The sequence below is a fragment of the Narcine bancroftii genome, chromosome 2 (genome assembly GCF_036971445.1).
Source record: "Narcine bancroftii isolate sNarBan1 chromosome 2, sNarBan1.hap1, whole genome shotgun sequence".
NCBI lineage: Eukaryota > Metazoa > Chordata > Chondrichthyes > Torpediniformes > Narcinidae > Narcine > Narcine bancroftii.
The window spans coordinates 307032046-307054865 of NC_091470.1; the positions used below are offsets into that span (position 1 = coordinate 307032046).

General features: G+C 43.5%; 1 long non-coding RNA gene across 1 annotated transcript in view; it reads right to left on the reverse strand.

Moving 5' to 3' along the window:
* Positions 1–519: 519 nt before the first annotated feature.
* Positions 520–22820, reverse strand: part of LOC138752751 (uncharacterized) — a 68217-nt gene continuing 45916 nt past the window's right edge. The window contains exon 3 of the long non-coding RNA XR_011350895.1: positions 520–687. This is a non-coding gene — a long non-coding RNA (uncharacterized lncRNA). The remainder of the gene's footprint in view (positions 688–22820) is intronic.

Here is a 22820-nt window from a genome sequence, read left to right on the forward strand (position 1 = left end):
TGGCATTATTCAGAAAATCTGTTTGCTTGCACTTGCTGGGCAGAATCATCCAATAGCATTTCTGAGTTCAAATTAATCAGGAAAGATTTTGTTTTAAATGGAGGTCGACCCTGAGAGGGTAAATTTAAGTATTTTGATGATAATGAGAATGAGTTTATTGTCAGAAATATTGTACAATGTACATATGAACCAAAATCCTTACTTGGTGCAGCTGAACAAGTACCTCATCGTTAAAATAAAAGATGATGAGAGTGTACATAATTTTAATTAAAAAGAGACAACAAATACAAAAGATCGATAGTTAATAACTGCTCATAATTATCCTCATGCAAGAAAAAAATAACTGCAATAATGCAGTGTCTATGATTGTGTAACAAGGGGAGGTTCAAAAGCCTGATAAATGTTGGAAAGAAACATCTGGAACAAGAGGTTCTGTGTTATTTTGCACTATATTCATGGAACCAACTAAAATCCAGGTAGAAAGATGGATAAAACTCACATCAGCAAATCACTGAGCCTCTCTTTTATTTAATAGATATTTCTCATTATTTCTAAATGCTCGGTGAGATCTGAAATGATGCTCCAGCGCATCGCTGAAAATGCTACCAGCAAATATTGAGGTAGCGAAACGCTGAGAATTTTGTCCTTCCACTCATTTTTCATGAAGCCTGCTTTTCCCACTGGGACCTGTGGGAAAAATGAAGCTGGTTATAGCATGTAGCACTATTTTCACCCTCTCACCCTCTCCCCCATCCACTCCTGGTGTCCGCCATCACCACCTCTCCTCTGTCCATCTACTGAGCTGTCTCCCTCTCTGCTTTACAACAGCTATCGTCACTCTAGGGCCCTGATGCAGGGTCTCCACCTGAAACATTGACAGATCCATTGACGCAACTCTGCCTCCTCTACAGTTTCCTTTCACAGTGCAAATGGGGAAGTCAGTATACATTGTGCCCCTGCATTCAGTGGGTCAAGAAACACTCTTGAAAAGTCAACCATCCTGTGACCAGAAACTCGCCTACCTCACCACCATCCAGGGAGCTAAAGAGACCTTCCTGGTCAGACAAAGATTCATGTGCACCTCCTACAACATTATCTGCTGCGTTCGGTGCTCTCAGGTGAGGCCATAACTACAACGGTAAGGCCAAGAATAAGCCTAGGTGACCATTTATTTGGTGGAGCACCTACACTCTGTCTGCAAAGGTTGCTTGCTATTTCAGCTCCCTTTCTTATTCTCAGACCAATCTATCCAGTGGCCTTGCACAAACTGGAAGGATAACACCTGCTTAGTCTCTCACCCAATGGTATGAACATTGACTTTCACCATTGCACCTTTCTTGATGCCTATGATGTTAAAAGATGCTTTGAAGGTATAGTCTCTAGCACATTATTTTTGTAAGGAGTGGTGAAAGGGATAGAATAGTTCACTCTACCCAACTCATTGTCCTCTCAGTGTCATATTAGTTTGTGAATGATATTGTAAATGAGATGCTATCACTCCCTTGCCATGTGATGAACTATTCTCAGTAGTGTTGCAGCAATATTTGTAGAATGTTGACCCCTCATCTGTAGCATTCAGCATGGAAACTCAGAAGCAATTAAGAACCCATTAAGAGTACATACACACTTTTATTAGAGTAAAGGTTTTGGAAAGTTTGCACACTGTTGTAGAGATAGGACATCAGATATGGAATGGGAAGGTGGTGGAAGAGATAGATTAGAATGCAAAATGGCTGATCTTCTGTCTCTGATGCTCCTCCAATAATGCAATTACAAAAGCATCATTTAAAATCTACAAAAAAATCTCATTATAATGCACAATGAAGAGTAGACAATATAACTGAAAATATCAAATTAATTATCCATTGACAAAGTGTATTCATTAAAAAATAAATGGGAGGCCCTTGGTTCAGATCAAGCAAATGTAGGCTCGTCTCCAAAAGGAGAGCCTACCACTTCCTTGCAGCTTCATTGTGGCATTTAAACATTTCATTTGTGTTTTTTACACAGCCGCTGCGTTCCAGAATATTATTCTCAAAATTCCAGAAATCAGTCTATGTAAAATAAATGAGGGGCTCATTCCCGTTCCAATATTTTACCTCCTGGAGCCCTAGAAATTATTATGGAACGCCTGCAGTTTAAACACAATGGGCTAATGAATAGGATGTTATTGAGGACATGCAATGTGGCAGTGCAGGATTTTCAAATGTGCAGCCTGCAGACATTAAAATACCAGTAGCAGAGGTGAGTTTGTATAGTGCAAATTATACCCGCTGCTAGCATTAAAAGCATCTGGGGATCAAGAGCCAATTTGTTCTTCTGCCTGATGGATATTTCAGATGCAGATGATTCACCTCACTGATGACATCAACGTAGTGACACTGTACGTCACGCGTAAGTTATACGTCATAGTCGACGTCAACGTAATGGTGTCCTATATCTAGCCGACATAAATACTGCACCTCAGGTATTTAGACTAAACTCAGAGTGAAATCCAGAATTATGGAGTTTTGGCCATTTATGTAAACAACCACTCCAAAAGGTAACTGTGACAACTGCCGACAGAAAAAAAATCATTTGTTAAATGTAAAAAAAACATATCTGTTAAGGCCGCCATGTCTCACACACAGAAAAACATCAACTACTCCAGACCTTCAAAGCTAGGAAAATGGGCAGGTCTTAATAGGACCCCTAACATGCAGCTATTAATGATATTGCATCTAAATAAGGGCAGGAATCTTAACTGTCTGAAGAAAAGACCCCCGTAAAGAATGAAGTAGGTTTTAGTCAGTAGGCCCTTTCAGATAGGGCAAAAGTCCAAATGTAAAGGCAGAGAACCTCCGCCAAAATATAACCAAGTACCTCTCTGCGTGGAGGCCATCTTCGAGCCACATAATCCAACCCCTCTCAAAGATGTATAATCAGCGGAGTGCTGTGCTCCACCGATCGACCTGAATGTACAGCTACACTAAGCAACAGTTTAGTGGCGGGCTGATGATGCCGTCAGCCTGCGACCCATCTCCCCACTCATTCCTCCCCACTCAGTCAGAGGTGGTGGGAGCCCTCGGGGCACCGGGAGCCATCAGCAGGGGCCGGCGAGAGCTGTCACCAGGGACCATTGGGGCAGCAGGGAACATCAGGGCAGAGCAATGGCCATTTTTCCTACCCATAATCCCTCATGCAGCTGGAATTGTTCTGGGAACCACAGAGCGATTCCAGCTGCCTGGGAGATTATGAATAGAGAAGACAGCCATTGCTCTGCCACGTTTTTATGGCGTGTGATACTATGGCACCAGTCGCCCTGCCTCCATCAGATCCATAGGGTGCTACGAGAAGCCTATGGATATGAATGGGATGCTGGAGCAGCCTTTAGGGTTGCTGTCTGTAAGGTAAGTTCTTAGTTTTCCATCTGCTTCTGTAGCCGGCCTCAAGGCGGAGGCCTGACATGAAATGGCCTTGTGAATCTTGTACAGTTTAATTCACCCATTTGCTAATAGCTGAAGTGTGGGCTAAACATCCCCCTTAACCTATTGTTTTCAGCTTTGCCTCAGGGAAAGAAACGCCATCACTAGTATTTCAAAATCACATCCATCCTTGTTTTAGCCGATAAGTGTGAAGAACAAGATACCCTACAGACCAGCTCACAGAAGATCCTAATTAAGTTGGCTCACCCTCAACAAGTCGCTGGAGCCTGGAACCTGTGTGAAACATTACCGTCTATAGTCACATCATTTAGGTTTTGAAGCATTCTCAAAGAAGTTGATAAACATGAACAACAAATGTACTGAATGTGATCAGCAACATTTCATTATGACTGACAAGGTTATGGCCTGTAAATTTAACGAAGTTGGAAAGCTGTTATAGTTCAATAAATCAAACAAATGTTTTCATTATTTTTGAGAATTCTAGGAATAGAAGCTCCCTGGTTTAATAGTTTATTTATATATTCCTGCTTTCTCCAATTCCACCTCCCCCCCAACCCCACATCTTCTCTCCACCCTCAGCCGCAGCACTTCCTCTCTCCTAATTTGTCAACCTTCCTCTTTATGATTCTGTGACAGGTCATCCCAGCCTTCTCCATTGGATTTCCTGACCTCCCAAAATCTGAGCTGCCCGTGACAAAAGTGATTAGTGCTGCTCATAACTCAGTACAGGCCAAATTACAAATCTGGTTCCTAACAAGGACTCAGGGTAGGCCAAGTTGACACAGCTTTCTGCAGACAACTGCATTTCTGAAATGGAAATCTGCTCCAATATTCCAGCTTTATAGAAGGGGTGCCTGTATCTCTTTCAAGTATGTATCAATAACTTTACACATCAGAATTATATCCATTGGATGGGAGAAAACTAAAACTTTGTCAATATAATGTATGGTCTTCCTAGTGACTTAAAAATAAAAAATATTTCCTGTGATATTCCTTTCCATGTGATTTATATCAACATGTTAGAAAGTCACAGCAATCAGAATTTCATCATTTGAATAGGCTTGGGAAGAAGTCCATGAGGTTATCTGTGGAGTACACGATGTCCCTGAATAAAAAGGTTTGCAAGCCACTATTCCACCTTTCAGCATCCAAGATTCAAGTTTAATCATGCGTTGTATTGCTTTGTATTTAATTTTTTTTAAATTAGACATACACCACAGTAACAAGCTCTTTCGGCCCTCGAGACTGTGCCGCCCAATTACATCCAACTGACCTACAAGGCAGTAAGTTTTGAAGGGTGGGAGGAAACCAGAACACCCAGAGGAAACCCATGCAGACATGGGGAGAATGTATAAACTCCTTACAGACAGTGCCAGATTTGAGCCCCGGTCACTGAAACAGCATTGTGCTAACCACTACATTGACCGGGCCATGTCGGTAAGAAACAAGGCTTTGCATCAGTGAAAGAAAGAAATAAAATGGTGTTATACAACTACCAATGAATTTTATTCAAATGTTCATTCAATTTGTTACATTTGAACCATCTTAATATATTCTGTAACTGTACATCAGAATGTTTTTAAAGCCTTCCTTCTCCCTCAGTTCAAGTGAACTGATTTAAGATTACAACTAACAATGTCTACTGAAATAATGAACACTAATAAATGGACATACTGGAAGAAAATTTTAAAAAAAGACTATGACTGAACATGCCTCTGGCAACAACCAATGAAGTTATCCTTCATCTTCACAAAAAGTGCCACGCGCCTCGTACACCTGATTGTCTGTCTGCAGCTGGCTGAACAAAGCTGGACAAGCTCAGGCAGCTACTGAGGCACATACACTTGTTCCATTGCCGCAGGTGTACACTGTAAGCTTCATGTTTTGTCAGATGATGGGTGGAGGCTCCTGAGAGCTGCATTTTTCCCTTGTATTACGTTTGCTGTAGGCCCATTGCTTTAAACAGTAGACTTTCAGCAATCAAAGCTGGGAAAGACTGCAAACAGGGCCTGAAAGTGAACCAATTTCATCCCTTTGTGTTCTCAATAAGCATAAGCATGATACAAGAAAAAGACAGATGATGTTATCATCTGCGTAAATCTGCTGCAGGTCAGAGCCTGCAATAGCATGAAGTTATTTCTCTCAATGACGGAGGCACTTGCCTATGGCAGGTGCAGAAGAAGGCAGGGCCATGAATTTTCCTGAAAGCTGCCTATCTGCAGGAGTTGTTGAGACAAGTTTTAAGTCTGGTAAGCTATTTGTTTTCCAGTATCTTTGGAAGAAGCTAAATACCTATCCAATATTACACTGTCTGAAATGATAAAATATGTTTTCTTCTTTTATACCTTTTCCAAAACAGGGTTGCATAAACAAAATATTCCTTGCACATCTCTCAATATGTCATTCAAATCAGAACTCTACAAGTGTACTCTGTGGCAAAATAAAAGATTGAAATATGAACTTTGAACCATCAGTTAATAAACCTTGTAAAAAAATATGTCTCATAAAGATCAACTGGTAAATTGATTCTAAATCTGCTGCTTGAGGTTTAAATCTGTTGATGCCTTTAAAGCTCATCATTAAAACACTAAACACCCACACGACACCTGTAAATGAATGTCTTTACAATCTGCCCCAGTAGCTATGTAAACGAGCAAGTCGTTTCATGTCAGAAATTCTGAGCATTAACTCAAATCAAAAAGAATGGTTCATTGTGAAGAAGCTGCATAGATACATGAAACAAAAAGGAAAGTGTAAAATTCAGTGGATGCAGTTCTTAAATCTCAGTATTTCTCTCATATTTTTAAACCAGGAAATACCTGCAGTCTTTATTGACTGAAAATTTAATGTTCTAATGGAACCTTAATTTAGCTCAAAGAAATTTTCTGACACTGAAGTGCAGTATTATTGATGGATTGGAGTTTGTAAAATGTGTGCACGATAGTTTTTTACAGCAATACGCAGAGGTACCAACGAGGAATTTATTAAGGTGAAAGATATCGAATTGTGCAGGGTAAAGAAGCAATGAATGTAATTATGGAAACTATAGCGATTAAAAATTAGGAAGTACTGGAGCTTTTGAAGTATATTCAGGTGGATAAGTCTCCAGGTCCCAACGGGAGGAAATAGACAGTGACTTTTAAATGTCATTAAAGGTCATTAGAGATGGGTATAATGACAGAGGATTGGCATATTGCACATGTGGTTCCCTTGTTTAAAAAGGGTTCAAGGAGCAAGCCTAACAATTATTGGTCTGTAAGTTTGACATCTGTGGTAGATAAATTAATGGAAAGCGTTCTTAGAGATAGTGTATATAAGTATCTGGAGAGACAGGGTCTGATCAGGAACACTCAACACAGATTTGTGCGTGGAAGATCATGTCTGACCAATCTTGTTGAATTTTTTTAAGAGGTGACTAGGAAGAGGGTAGAGCAGTGGATGTTGTCAATGTGGACTTCAGTAAGGCCTTTGATAAGGTTCTGCATGAAAGGTTAGTTAGGAAAGCAGTCGTTGGGTATTCATTTTGAGATAGTCAAATGGATTCAACAGTGGCTGGAAGGGAGATGCCAGAGAGTCATAGTGGATAACTGTTTGTCAGCCTAGAGGTCAGTGACAAGCAATGTGCCTCAGGGATCTCTATTGGATCCTTTGCAGTATCAATGAGGTCTTCTGCTATTTACAAAGTAGGGAATTAAGGGATATGGGGAAAAGATAAGTCTGTGGAGATGAACCTATCAGAACTTTTCCTTAATGACTTGATTGTTTTATTGTCATCAATAGACGATGTAGGTTCTTGGGAGTCACTATCTCAGAAGATCTTTCCTGCAACCAACACACCAATGGCAACATGAAGAAAGCCTCTACTTCCTCAGGGGTTTGCGTAGGAGCTAGTGGAGTTGTTCAAGTGAACCGGTACGGACTTGAAGGGCCGGCATGGCCTGTTTCCGTGCTGTAAACGGTTATATGGTTATATATGGTTATTAATGATCTGGATGAGAGGGTGGTAAATTGGATTAGTAAATATACAGATTATAGGTGGAATTGTGGATAATGAATAAAGTTTTCAAAGATTGCAGAGGGTTTTGGACTGCTTAGAAGAGTGGGCTGAAAGAAGGCAGATGGAGTTTAATGCTGATAAGTGTGAATTACTTCATTTTAGAAGGAATAATCAAAATAGGACATACATAGTAAGCAGGAGGGCATTGAGGAGTGCAGTGGAGCAGAAAGATCTAGGAATAACGGTGCATCGTTCCTTGAAGGTAGAATCTCATGTGGAAAGGGTGGTAAAGAAGGCTTTTAGTATGCTGGATAGAATACAAGAGTTGAGAAGTAATGTTGAGACTATTCAAGGCATTGGTGATGCCAAATTTAGAATACTGTGTGCAGTTCTGGTCACCAAATTATAGGAAGGATATCAACAAGGTAGAGAGAGTGCAGAGAAGATTTACGAAAATGTTACCTGGGTTTCAGAATCTAGATTATAAAGAAAGATTAAGCAAATTAGGTCTTTATTCTTTGGAGCATAGAAGCTTGAGAGGGGATTTGATAGAGATATTTAAGATTACGAGAGGGATAGATAGAATTGATGTGGATAGGCTTTTTCCTTTGAGAGTAGGAGAGATTGAAACAAGAAGTCATGAGTTAAGAGTTAAGGGGCAAAAATTTAGAAGTAACATGAGGGGGAACTTCTTCACTCAGAGAGTTGTGGCTGTGTGGAATGAGCTTCCAGGAGAATTTTCCAGGCAGGGTTAATTTTTGTAATTTAAGGAAAAATTGGATAGGTATATGGATGGGAGAGGAATGGATGATTATGGGCAGGGTGCAGGTAGCTGGGACTAGAGGAGAGTACTTAGTTCGGTGTGGACTAGAAGGGTCAAAATGTCCTGTTTCTGTGCAGTAATTGTTATATGGTTATATGGTTATATTTAGATTTGGTTCCAGCAGAGCTGCTGCCTTACAGCACCAGTGACCCGATTTGATCCTGACCTCCATCACACCTCTGTGGAATTGGCAGGTTCTCCTTATGAAGTTTTCTTGAGGACTCCAGTTTCCTTCCACATCCCAAATATGTGCCAATTTATGTTATTTGGCCAATATAAATTGTCCCTAATGTGCAGGTGAGTAGTAGAATATAAAGGAGTTCATTGGAATCTAGAGAGAATGATAATGGGGTTCAATACACAAAAGTACTGACGTTAATGTGGTATCTATAGGAAGTAAAGGATAACCAATGTTTCAAGCCTGAGCCCTTCGTCAAGGTGTATCATTATCAATGTGGTTTCATTGCAAGGAAGACATTGTTTCCATGGCAATTCACTCCATAACATTTTCACATATGAAATGGATTCTGATGAAGTTATTAGGATTAATTTGTTATTTCTAGTAAATTTGAAGAAGCAGGGGTTCTCTCCAGGCTCCACAGGAAATCTGAAATCGGTCTCTGAACTTACCAGCCTTTTCCAACCCTCTGCGCATTCAACTGGGAATCGTTCTTGCCATATGTAACCATGCTAGAACAATCCCCTTGGTAATCATAGATGGTATTGTGGTGGTACGCCATTAGGCAGGCGGACTGGCCCCGCTTGTCACACACGCACCAGGGCAGCCGGCCAAAATGGCGCCGTCGGTCCCGACCTCGGCACCGGGCTCAGAAGCCCATGCTTGGCAACCCACGTGTCACCCCGGTGATGTCAGGGCCCCCAGCGCGGTTCACAGCCAAGTCCAGGCTGGGAGTATAAGGCCAGCCAGGCAGCCTGCAATTAAGGAGTTTTTCTCATTGAACTCAACCCATCTGGTTGTGCGATCCTTCAGTTAGCAGTGTAGCTGCTGCTACATTTGGTGACCCCGGCAGGTTCAAACATCTTTGAACTCGACATGAACGACCCTTGAATCAACGCTATAGCCATCAAGCTTCCTGACTTCTGGATTCAGGAGCTGGAGACCTGGTTCAGCCACGCAGAGGCTCAGTTTCACCTCTGCCAGATTTCATTGGATTCGACCAAGTTTTACCATGTGGTTGCCGCCCTGGACCAGGGCACTGCCAAACGAGTGCTGCACCTCGTTCAGCACCTACACATGGAAGATAAGTATGGGACCATCAAGCAGGTGCTCACCGGCTCCCTCTGCCTCTCCAGGCGCCAGCGTGCCGCTCGGATGCTGCGGCTCGATGCCTTGGGGGATAGAACTCCAATCGAGTTGATGGACGAGATGCTAGCGTTCATGGGCGATCACACCAACTGCCCACTCTTTGAGCGTATCTTCTTCGTCCATCTGCCTGAAGACATCTGGCCGTTACTGTCACAGGAGAGCTTCGACAACCCTAGGAAGGTGGCTCAAAAGGATCAGGAGCTATGGTTTGAACAATTCCCAGAGGGCTCAGCAGTCCAGCAGGTTACGAGTCACGGGCATGACAACGCCAAGCCTTCCTCCAGCGCTGCGGTGGAATACTCGGCCCCTGAAGGGGCCTCAAAGAGCATAGCCAGAAGCAAGCCATCCACTTCAGGTCTCTGCTTTTTCCACCAGAACTGGGGAGCCAGGGCTTGGAAGTGTCGTCAGCCCTGCTCATTCCAGAGAAACGAGCAGGTCGGCCACTGTTAATGGCTGCAGCGGCTGGCCAAGTACACAGCCTTCTCTACCTACGGGATTCAGTCAGTGGCCGACGCTTCCTCATTGACACCGGGGCCCAGATCAGCGTCATCCCGGCCACAGCCATCGAGTCCCAGAACCAGCCTCGAGGACCTCCCCTCCGTGCAGCCAATTCGACGGAGATCCGAATGTATGGAGACAAGACCATTCACTTCCAGATCAGCCAGCGGAAGTTCTCGTGGAGGTTCACTGTTTCATCCCTCCCAGCCTCCATCCTGGGTGTCGACTTCCTCCTTGCCCACGAACTCCTGGTCGACATTCGAGGTAGGCGACTGGTACATGCCTGTACCTTCCAATCCGTTTGCCTCAACACCTCCCGCACAAAGCAGCCATGATCAGCATGCCCAAGGACGAGTTTCAGGATATCCTGGACGAGTTCCCATCCCTCCTCAAGCCGCAATTCTCTGCCGCCTCACCATGCCACGGGGTGTTTCATTACATCCCCACCCAAGGCTCAGCGGTCCATGTCAAGGCACATCGACTTCTGCCGGATAAGCGAAGGAAGAGTTCTCACATCTGCAGGAGCTATGAATCATTCAACGCTCCGACAGTCCTTGGGCCTCACCACTCCACCTGTTCCTGAAAGCCTCCGGCGGCTGGCGCCCCTGCAGAGATTATTGATGGCTTAACGACATGACAGTACCTGACCGTTACCCGATCCCTCACATCCAGGACTTTACGGCCAACCTGCATGGCGCGAAATTATTCTCCAAGGTCGATCTGGTGCGCGGGTATCACCAAATCCCAGTGCACCCGAGGACATACCTAAAACGGCCATCCTCACCCCCTTCAGCTTGTTCGAGTTCCTACCCATGCCGTTCGGGTTCAAGAACACCGCTCAGACCTTCCAGCACCTTATGGACACAGTGGGCAGGGATTTGAATTTCGTATTCATTTACCTGGATGACATCCTTGTCGCCAGCAGAGACTGGGCAGAACACAAGTCTCACCTGTGTACCCTCTTCTCCCGACTGGCCGACTTTGGCCTAATGATCAATCCGGCCCAATGCCAGTTCGGGAAAGAGTCCATGCTGTTCCTGGGCCATACCATCATGTCAGAAGGAGCTACACCTGCCGCAACAAAGGTCGCTACAGTCAGGGAGTTCCCATGCCCAGACAACCTCAAGGAGCTACAGTAGTTCGCAGGTATGGTCAATTTCTATAACTGCTTCATTCCAGGCGCTGCGCGCATCATACAGTCGCTCTTCGCCCTCATCGCGGCCAAAGACAAGACAATCGCCTGGACTCCAGAAGCCAGCAGGGCATTTGAAGCCACGAAAGATGCCCTTGCAAAGACTACCCTGCTCTTCCACCCACGCAACGACCTGCATATGGTACTCTCCGTCAATGCCTCTGCCTCAGCCATCACCGCCGTCCTGGAGTAGCAGGTGAATGGACAATGGAAACCACTGGCATTTTTTAGCTGCCAGAGCACAAGTACAGCACTTTCAATTGTGAGTTGCTGGGCATTTACCTGGCGGTGCGTCATTTCCGCTATTTCTTAGAGGGGAGGCCTTTCACCAATTTTACTGACCACAAATCCCTCACTCAGGCACTCAATATGGCAAGAGATCCCTGGTCGGCCCGCCAACAGCATCACCTCTCCTTCATATCGGAGTTCACTCTCCGACATTCAGCACAAGGCGGGGAAAGACAACGTGGTCGTCGACGCACTCTCATGACTGGCCATTTGCGCGCGGACACCCGGCCTCAACTTTGACCAGCTCGCCGGGAGCAGAAGTCCAACGAGGAGACATGGGCCTTATGGACTGCCATCACGGACCTGCGATTCCAGGACCTCCCGACTCCTCACGGTGAGGGAACTGTCTTGTGGAATGTCTCCATGGGCACCCCACAACCAGTGGTTCCCCAGCAGTGGCACAGGCAAGTCTTCCACCATATCCATGACCTTTCCCACCCTTCCATCAGATCCACAGTTCATATGGTGGCTTAACGTTTCATCTGGCATGGGCTTCGGAAGCAGATTGCGGACTGGGCCAGAACCTGCACCCATTGCCAGCTTTCCAAGATACACAGGCACACCAGAGTGCCTGTACAAGATTTCGAACACGTCCAGGAACGGTTCAGCCACACATGTGGACATCATCGGACCCCTTATCCATTTCCCGAGGTAACCGTTACCTTTTCACAGTGGTAGACCACACCACTCATTGGCCCAAGGCCATCCCGATGGTAGATGCCTCCACGAACCTGCTCCCAAGTGCTTTTGAATTGTTGGGTTGCCCGGTTCGGCATCCCGAACCACCTCACCAGTGATCGGGGCGCCCAGTTCACCTCTGCGCTCTGGGCACAGCTCACCCACAGGCTAGCTACATCACACCACAGCCTATCACCCACAGGCCAATGGGCTAGTCGAGTGATCGCACCGCCACCTTAAGTCGGCACTTATGCCCCGCCTCACCGGCCCATACTGGGTGGACGAGCTGCGTGGGATGCTCCTGGGCATCTGCTCGTCACCCAAAGAAGACCTACAGGCGTCATTAGCCAAGCTGGTCTGCGGTGCACTGCTAGTCCTACCCGGTGAGTTTGTCAATGCACCTCACAACACCCAGCAGTCACCGCACAATTTACTTCCCCGCCTCCGGGCCCAGTTGGACTCCTTCACACCCCCACCACTGCCCAGACACGGAACACGGACCTCTTTCTTCTCCAGTGAGCTGTACTCCGCAGAGTGCATTTTTATCAGGTAGGGTCCTTCCACAGCACCTCTACAAAGACCATACGAAGGGCCATACAAAGTCATCCAGCGTTCAGGATCCACTTTCACACTGGACATCGGTGGTAAGAGGGAACTGTTCACGGTGGATAGGTTAAAGCCAGCCCACCTTGACCCCACTGAGCCAGTAGTTGTGGCCCAACCCAAGAAGTGAGGCTGTCCGGCAAAAAGGACATTGGCGTCAGTTCTGGGGGGGGGCTGTGTGGCGGTATGCCATTAGGCAGGTGAACCGGCCCTGCTTGTCATGCACGCGGTGGGGCAGCCAGCTAAGATGGCACCGTCAGGTGTTTCCTCCCAACCTCGGAACCGGGCTCAGAAGCCCGCGCTTGGCGACCCACATGATGCCCTGGTGACATCAGGGCTCCCCAGCGCAGTTCTCAGCCAGGTCCAGGCTGAGAGTACTAGACCAGCCAGGCAGCCTGCAATAAAGAAGTTTTGCTCACTGAACTCAACCCATCTGGTTGTGCGATCCTTCAGTTAGCAGTGTAGTCGCCGCTACAGTATTTTGAATATGCATAGGAAGTCCATTCTCTTCAATATCTGAACTAGCATGTCAACCAACCATGTCTCGCTGCTCCCATTCCTGTACAGTAGAACAGTTGAAACTTTCTTTCTTTCATTTCCATATTTATCATTGAGCTCAATTTTTAATTTTTGAAACATTTAAGTTGCCAATCTGTAGTGAAAAATTACTGAGTGAAGGGACAATAAATTGCCAGCAAGAGTTTAATTAGCTAAAGAAATTGCCTTGTTCCCCTTCTCCAGTCAGTTCTACTAGTTCCACTGTGGGTGCTGTGAACAGTGTAAAGGGCCATAAAGGAATATATAGATCAGCCACAGATATGGGAAAGAAATAGCAGTTAGTTTAATCCAGACAAGTGTGAGGTTTGGCACTTTGGGAGGTCAAGAATAAGGGGAAGAAATACAGGAAATCACAAAATCACAAGAAAAAGTAGGTCATTTGGCCCATCAAATCTGCTCTGAAAATCCACCCTGAGCTAAATTATTCTCACATCTAATCCAAGTTCTGGTCTTTTCCCCACATCTCTGGATTCCTTGACTAATTAGATACTTATCAATCTCCTTCTTAAAGCCCCCCAATAATCTGGCCTCCACAGATGTATGTGACAATGAATTCCACAAATCTACAACCCTCTGGCTAAAGAAATTTCTCCTCATCTCTGTTTTAAATTGGTACCTTTTAATTCTAAGATTGTGCTCTCTTATCCTGGATTCACCCATCAAGGGAAATATATTTTTCACATCTACTCTGTCCATTCCTTTCAGCATTCAACATGTGTTGATGAGATCCCCAATCATTCTTCTGTACTCCAATGAATACAGTCCAAGAGCCAATAAATGTTCCGCATATGTTAGGCCTTGCATTCCTGGGATCATCCCTGGTAAATCTTCTTTGTACTCTCTCCAACATTATTACATTCTTTTTAAGTGGCCCAAAACTGCACACAGTACTCCAAATGAGGTCTCACCAGTGCCCCATAGAGCCTCACCAACACCTCTTTACTCTTATGCACTATTCCTCTTGAATTGGAGGCCAACATAGCTTTCGCTTTCTTTACTGCCGATCCAACCTGGTGGTTAACCTTTAAGTTATCCTGCACGAGGACCCCCAAGTCCTTTGTAGATCCAAATTTTGAAATTGCTCCCCATCCAAATAATAATCTGCCTGTTTATTTCCTCTTCCAAAATGTACAACCATATATTTCTCAACATTTTATCTCATCTGCCATTTCTTTGCCCACTCTCCTAAGTTGTCCAAGTCTCTCTGCAACTTTTCGGTTTCTTCAACACCACCTATCTTGATGTCATCTGTAAACTTTGCCACAAAATCATTCAATCCATAGTTATATCATTAATGTACATTATAAAAAGAAGCAGCCCAAACACTAATCCCTGCAGAACACCACTAGTAACCAGCAACCAAGCAGAACCTTTCTTCTTACCCTTTGCTTTCGGCATATCAGCCACTGCTCCACCCAATCTAATATCTTTCCTGTAATTCCACAGGCTCTCATCTTATTAAGCAGCCTCTTATGCGACACCTTATCGAAGGCCTTATGAAAATCCAAATACACAACATCCACAGCCTCTCCCTTGTCCGTCCTACTTGAGATTTCCCCCAAAAAATTCCATTAGGTTGGTCAGGAAGGATCTTCCCTTTATGATAGGTCTTGGACCTATCAAGCCGTGCCCCTCAAGGTATTTCATAACTTCATTCTTGAGGATTGACTCCAATAACTTTCCAACTATCGCTGTCAGACCAATAGGCCCATAACTTCCTTTTTTCTCCCTCCTTCCTTTCTTAAACAATGGAAATATATTTGCAACCTTCTGATCCTCCAGAACAATGCCAGAGTCTATTGATTTCTGGAAAATCATTTCCAATGCCTCTACAATCTCCAAAGCCATCTCCTTCAGAACCTATGGGTGCACCTCATCCGGTCTGGGAAACTTATCTACCTTCAGTCCATTCGGCTTACTAAGCACTATCTCTCTAGTAATCCTAACTGTATTTAATTCTATTCCCTGAGACCTCTGACCATCAGATCTATTGCTATTGTCTTCCTCAGAGAAGATTGACACGAAATATTCATTTAGTTCCTCTGCCATCTCTTTGTTACCCATTATAATTTTTCCAGCATCTATCCATGTCTCTCTTTTACTCTTTATATGTATTTTTTTTTAAAACTCAGTATCCTTTTATGTTATTTTCAACTTCCTTTCATAATACATCTTTTCTTTTCTAATGACATTCTTTGTCTCTTTCCATAATTTTTTTTAATTTCTCTGTTTTCCACTAATTTTTGCTTCCTTCCCTTTTGCTTTTATTTTAGCCTTAACCTCTCTTGTTAGTGACATTTGTGCCATTCTACCATTCATAAGTTTCCTTTTTCTTGGAATATATCTATCTTCACTTTCTTATTTCTTTTAGAAATATCATCCAATTCTGCTCTGCCATCCCTCCATAGAGATTACATTTCCAGTCAACGTGGGCAGTTCCTCTCCCATACTACTGTAATTCCCTTTGTTCCACTGAAATATTGACAAACCTGATATCAGCTCTTCCTTTTCAAATTTGAAACTGAACTCCATAATGTTATGATCACTACTTCCTAAGGGTTCCGTTGCCTTTAATTTCCTAATCACCTCAGGTTCATTACACATCACCCAATCCAAAACCATCGAGTCCCTGGTGGGCTTATCGACAAGTTGCTCCAAAAAGCTATCCTGTAGGCATTCTACAAACTCTCTCTCCTGAGATCCAGTGCCTTCCTAGCTTTCCCAATCCCCTTTCATGTTAAAATTCCCCATAATTATTTTGCCATTCTCCTTCTGACATGTTTTTTCTATCTCCAGCTGTAGCTCATAGTCCACTTCCCTGCTGCTGTTTGGGGGCCTGTATATAACTGCTAATAGGGTCATTTTACCCTTGAAATGGCAGGAAAATTAGGAGCATTGAGGTATAGAAAGATCTTGGGGTGCAAGTCTATATCTCACTGAAAGTAGCAATGGCAACACAAGTGTTAGGGTGGCAATGAAGACATATGGTATAACTGAACAGACAAAGAACTCTGCAGGTCAGAGACCATACAGTAATTGGGTAGAAATGGTCAGTCAATGCTTGAAGTTGGAAACCTTTATCAATTCTAAGATAAAAAGGTGAAATTACATATATAAAAGAGGAAAAATCTAGAGGAGAAGCCCAGAGGTAATGGGGAAGGTGAGCTGTGGGAGAGAACTTCATAGTACTCCCTTCAGAAAGGCTAAGGAAATTGCTTCGAAGGAGGTATACCTTGAGAATTGGCTTCATCAATCAGGATATGGAATATAAGAGTAAAAAAATAAAGATGACTATGTGTGTATAATAAAGAACTAGATTTCCCAGGAGGCAATGTGCGAGGTTGGTACAAAAACAAAATGGAGATTATGACAGAAGTCGGTTGCGTTGTTGGTTCAAGCAGCTCAAGAAATAAAGTTACATAAGCATTAAAACCCCGCAAGGTTGTCCTTCTTCAAGGAACGAACATAACAGAGTGTTAGAAGTGTGTAAGTATAAAATGACAATAAAGGTGCCTAACCTTTTATCTGGAATTCCGAACACCAGCAACCTCCAAAGACTGGAACTTTTTTCAACATTTTTCAATAGATGACATTATATATAAATAATGCTAATTTCCCGATAATAAATTCTCCATTTTCAAAGGGAGACTCTCAGTCCCTGTTGTCCTTGTCCCTGCCCCCGTGGGTGCCCTCTCTTACTTTTGGCGGAAAGGTGATGATGGACGGCTGGGGGGGGGGGTGAAATCAAAAGACAGTTGGGAGGGATGCACAGCCAGGAGGGGCTAGGAGTGAGGCATTTGCTTAAAGGGGCAGAAATCAAAATCATTCCAAAATCTGGCAGATTCCATACAACAGCAGATATCCGATCCCTATCATCCTGGATAAAAGGTTAGGCACCTGTAGATCTCGTCATGTATAGGTTAAGTTCTCCCACACTGATGCAGTTTACTAGCAATCTAACTGATAATTGGACACGCTTCAAACAACAATTCAACATTTATTTAGAGGCTGATGGAACAGGAGAGATTGATGGAAAACAGAAAGCATCTATATTTCTTCACAAGATGGGTGAAGATGCCTTGGATATCTATAAAAGTTTTCAAATCGATGAAACAGCTTTCATGTTGAACTCTCTGATGACAAAATTTGAGGAGTATTTTGTTCCAAGTAAAAATGTTACGTACAAGAGACTCAATTTTTTTCTCCTGTGACCAGAAACAAGGTATGAGCTTTGACCAATACTTAGCAGAGCTTAACACACTGAATAAGTCCTGTGAATTTGAAGATTTGAAAAACTCACTCATTATAAGATTACAAGATAAAGGAGCAGAAGTAGGTCATTTGGCCCATTGAGTCTGCTCTGGAAATCCACCCTAAGGTAAACTGTTCTCACATCTAGTTCCAAATTCTGGCCTTTTCCCCAAATCCCATGACAACCTGACTAGTTAGATACCTATCAATCTTCCCCTTAAACTCCCCCAGTGATTGGGTCTCCACAGCTGTATGTGACAATGAATTCCACAAATCCATAACCCTCTGGCTAAAGAAATTTTTCCTCATCTCTGTTGTAAATGGGTACCTTCGAATTCTAAGACTGTGTCCTTTTATCCTGGATTCGCCCACCAAAGAAAACATCAAAAGGAGACAGAATAGTTTCTGGAGTTCCAGATAATGAGTTTAGAGAAAGACTATTGCGTGAAAAAATTTGACACTGGAAAGGCTGTAAATATGTGTAGGGCAGCAGAAACCACACAAGCACACGCTAAGGAGCTGCATAGGATAGACACAACAGTGCATGTGGTGTGTTACACTTCCCAGCAGCAATTAGGAGGTAGACAAACAAATTAGTTAATTTTAACACAACATTTATTAAACAAACTAACAATTATAGAATTAACTCAATAAACTTAAACCTGATCACCAGCCTTAATGGCAACTCTATATCAGCAACAGACTATATGATACAGTATGTGGAAAAAAAACTCAGACCATTACAATCCAGGCTGAAATGCCCCCAAAATCACCAAAATTCCTAAAAGATGAACCACAAAACCAAAACACCCACATCAGTCATGTCAAGTCTGCTTTAGGGTTCAAATGGGGCTACCACTGTCCTTTACTTCCTTTATCCAGGAATTTCCACAATGTCTTCCTGGTCATTATATGAGGTTCACGTATCCAAAGCCTACTTTAGTGTTCACAAGTGCTCTTCTGGCATGTGAGTCCTGGACACTTTGTCCTGAGTGGTCTGGTGACCCTCCAAAGTCCTCCTGAGGGTTCAGTAGTGCCCTTCTGGCACACAAGTCCTCTTCCTTGAAAGGGGACAGGAGTGGCACTGGTTAGTCCTGCAGTCTGGGGTTTTTAAGCTGCCCAGCGCTGCTTCCAGCTCTCCCCCTTGGTGGAGAGGTTAGCAGCTGCAGGTTTGCTCTCCTGTGAGTCCATGGACTTCTATTGCGTGGCTCCCGTGCTTTGGTAGCTGTCAAAATTTCCTAGCGGTAGCTTAGTACCATTACAGCTCCTCAAATCCCCTGCAGTAAGTTCAGTCCTGTCAAAAAACAAAATAGTCAAGGTCCATAACAGGTGAAAACACTGCCACAAAGCCACAGCAAAGCAAAGAGGGAGGCTCAAACAGAAAATGCAGCATGTGTGGAGGGAGATATATTCCAAAGAAATGTTCTGCCTATGGAAAGTCCTGCAATAATATGGGAAGAAGAATCATTTTGCAAAGTGCTGCAAAACAGGGGCTACCAAAAGAAAGGTGCACACAGTGGATGAAGAAATGGAGGAATTCTTTATGGATTCAGTACAGACTGCTGCTACTGGTGGAATGGAATGGATCGTTCCAGTGACTGTGAATGAGACAGAAATTCCATTTAAGCTTGATACCGGAGCTCAGGTGAATCTGTTATCTATGGATGTTTACAAGAACCTCACTATCAAGAGCAAGATTTATCCTGTGAAATTAAAAGTGACAGACTACACTGGAAAGAATATTCCATTAAAAGGGGGCTGTAGGGTGATCTTCAAATACAAAGGGCGACATCAAAATTCACAGCTACTGTTTATAGAAAAGAGAGTCCAGCAAATATTAGGTCTGAGTGCATGTGAAGGGCTCGACCTGGTGAAACGAGTTTTCATAGTGGCTTCACAGATCAAAGATAAGCATTCAACACTCATTGAAGAGTACACAGATGTCTTTGAGGGGCTTGGATGTTTACCTGGTGTACACAAGATCCATATAGACGAGACAGGGTCTCCTGATGCCCATTCATGCAGGAAGTTCTGTTTCCACTTAAAGACAAACTTAATCAAGAATTAGCATGCATGAAATGGATGAAAGTCATACAGAAATTGAAGAATCTACAGATTGGGTCAATTCACTGGTCATCAATCAAAAGAAAAAATGGAGCATTGCATATATGTCTGGACCCATGAGACTGAATAAAGCCATTAAGAGAGAGCATTTTAAATTGCTGACATGAGAGGAAATCATGTCCCAGTTTGTAAGTGCCAAATGATTTAGCGAGCTTGATGCATCATTGGGGTTTTAGCAGATGAAGCTTGATGAATCACGTTCAAGATTATGCATTTTCAATACCCCAAGGAAGATATAACTTTCTTCGGCTACCATATGGGATCGTGTCGCACCAGAAGTCTACCATAAAACCATCCACATGATCTTTGAAATTATACCTGGTGTTGAAACCATGATGGACGACATCATTGATGGGGGGTCCACCAAGAATGAACATGATACGCGATTAAGGCTAGTGCTTGACATGACACAGAATGTCAATTTGAAATTAAATAAAGAGAAAAGTGAGTTTGGCGTAAAGATAATGACTTTCATAGGAAATGTCATATCTGAACAGGGAATGAAGCCTGATTCAAGAAAGTCATCAACCACTGAGAATTTTGTGAGGTCCCAAAACAAAGAGGAGGTGGGACGTTTCTTGGGGATGGTGATTTACCTGACTAAGTTCATCCCTCATCTGTTGACTATGTCAGCATCACTTAGGTCGCTCCTTGAGCAGAAAAATGAGAGGATCCGGTCACTCAAGGAAGAAGAGTGTTTCTAGGCTCTCAAAAAAGTCCTAACATAAGAGCGTGTACTCAAATCTTATGATCCAGATAGGCTCCCCAGGGATCTTGACTGATTCATCCTGACATGGCCTTGGAGTAGTACTACTGCAGTAGAATGAGGACACATGGCAACCTGTGGCCTTGGCATCAAGGGATTTAACAAGTGCAGAAGCTGACTATGCACTGATAGAGAAGGAGTTTTTTGCCGGCACTAATGCATGTGAAAGGTTCCATCAATATATTTATGGACAAGTTCTTGAAATGGAGACAGACCATAAACCATTGGTCTCAATTATGTCCAAAACACTGAATGGCTGTCCCATGTTGATAAGGCTGCAGAAATACGATGTAAAAATGACCTACACACCAGGAAAATATGTTTGCAGCTGAAGTACTGTCTCGAGCAGTTGACAAGAAAGAACTGTGACCAAGATGTTAATGTGGAGATAAAGGCCTATGTTGACATGATTATGACCTTATTTCCATTATCCTGGGATAGAACAGAGCAGATCAGGAAAGCAACAGAAGGCACTTTTACACAGCCACTGATCAGTAGAAAATTTCTGCTCAGGGTAAAAAATGTCGGGATGAATTTTTAATGCAAATTTCACCTTTTAATTTTTCCTCTCGTGTCCCTACAAATTTTTAAGGAATGGCTGCAGTGTAAATTGAAATAAGAAACAGGCCCAATGAATATGACATTGCCTCTCTGACAAACTCTGCAACACAGGAAGGCTTTGCAAAAGTGCTCTAAAAAAGCTCCTGTGTAAATTACCACATTGGGACTCACCGGCAGTAAATATGCTAATTTTTTTCAGAATAATTCCAAAGTTTTAAAAATGCACAGAGACAGAAACAATGAAAGAACTCAAAGAAAGAATGCAGAAAGGATGGCCAGCAGCTAAGAGTGACTGTCCAATGGACATTTGGGATTACTGGGCATGCAATTGTGAAAAATATGGTCTTCAAAGGGAACAGGTTTGTGATTCCAGTGCTGTTACACAAGGAAATGCTCCAAGAGATACACAAAGGAAATCTTAGTGAGGAAAAATGCCACTGTAGAGCTTGAGAGGTGATGTACTGGCCAAGAATGAACCAAGACATAAGCCAGACCACTGCTTCATGTGAAGTATGCCTTACATATAGACAAAGGCAGCGTACAGAACCGTTTACACCAGACCCTGTACCAGACAGGCCATACTTCAAAAATGGACTAGATTTGTTTGTAATGGGAAGAGCCAATATAGTAGTAAAAGACTATTTGTCCAATTAGCCAGAGGTGGCCACGCTGCAGTCAACATCCAGCAAAGCAGTTATCACTTCCATGAAAAATGTGTTTGCGAGGCATGTAGTTCCTTGTAAAGTAGTATCAGACAATGGTCCACAATTTTCAAGCAATGAATTTGAATCCTTTGCCAATACTTGAGGTTTTGGCATGTAACTTCAAGCCCACATCACCCAAAGTCTAAGGCCTAGCAGAGATTTTTTCAAAATGGAGAAGAGCCTCATGAAGAAAGTCCATGATGGACGATAGGATTTCCACAGGTCTAATGATTCACAGAAGCGCGCTACTACAGAATGGTCTTTCTCCTGCCTAAATGCTGATCGGTCGACACATACAGTCCAACCTTCCAATGCATGAAAATCTGTTGACGCCCAAAGGAGCACACAAGGTCAAACAGGCTAAAGTGGAAGAGAAACTAAAACAGAAATAGTCTCATGATAAGACTGCAAAAAGCCAACCAGTCCTGAAGCCTGGAGTTCAAGCGCGAATTTGAGATCACAATTCTGGCACATGGTCCATACAAGGATATGTGCAAGAAGATTTAGATCCACATTCCTACCAGATCCAGACAGAAGGAGGGACACCTCTGAGATTGAACCACGTGGATGTACGACCACAAGCTCCAGCCCATGGTTGTGACCCGTCACCTGTCAGTACACAAAAGGGGCCAGCATATTTTGAAAAGGAACATGAGTTCAGAGTTCACAGAAAGACAGAAATACTAATGCAGCAAATGCAAGCAATACATGGGTGGAATAACATACCAGACCAAAAAGACTGTTAAACCACCTCAGAGAATGATTGAAAGTTGCTGAGTGAAAAGAGACTGGCCACAGAATGTAGATACCCTTATTATGAGGACATAGTATTGTGTTAATATTTTTTGGGATTTTTTTCTTTTTTTAAAAAGGGGAAAGATGTGTTATGTGTGTGAGGCGGCCTGCATTTGCGGAGATTGGGCCAGCACATTGCTTGGCAGCAGATGCGGACAGAGATCGCTAAAGCGACTCCCAGGACAATGAACTGGCCGGGGTAGAAGCTGGGGCAGCATCAGATCAACAGA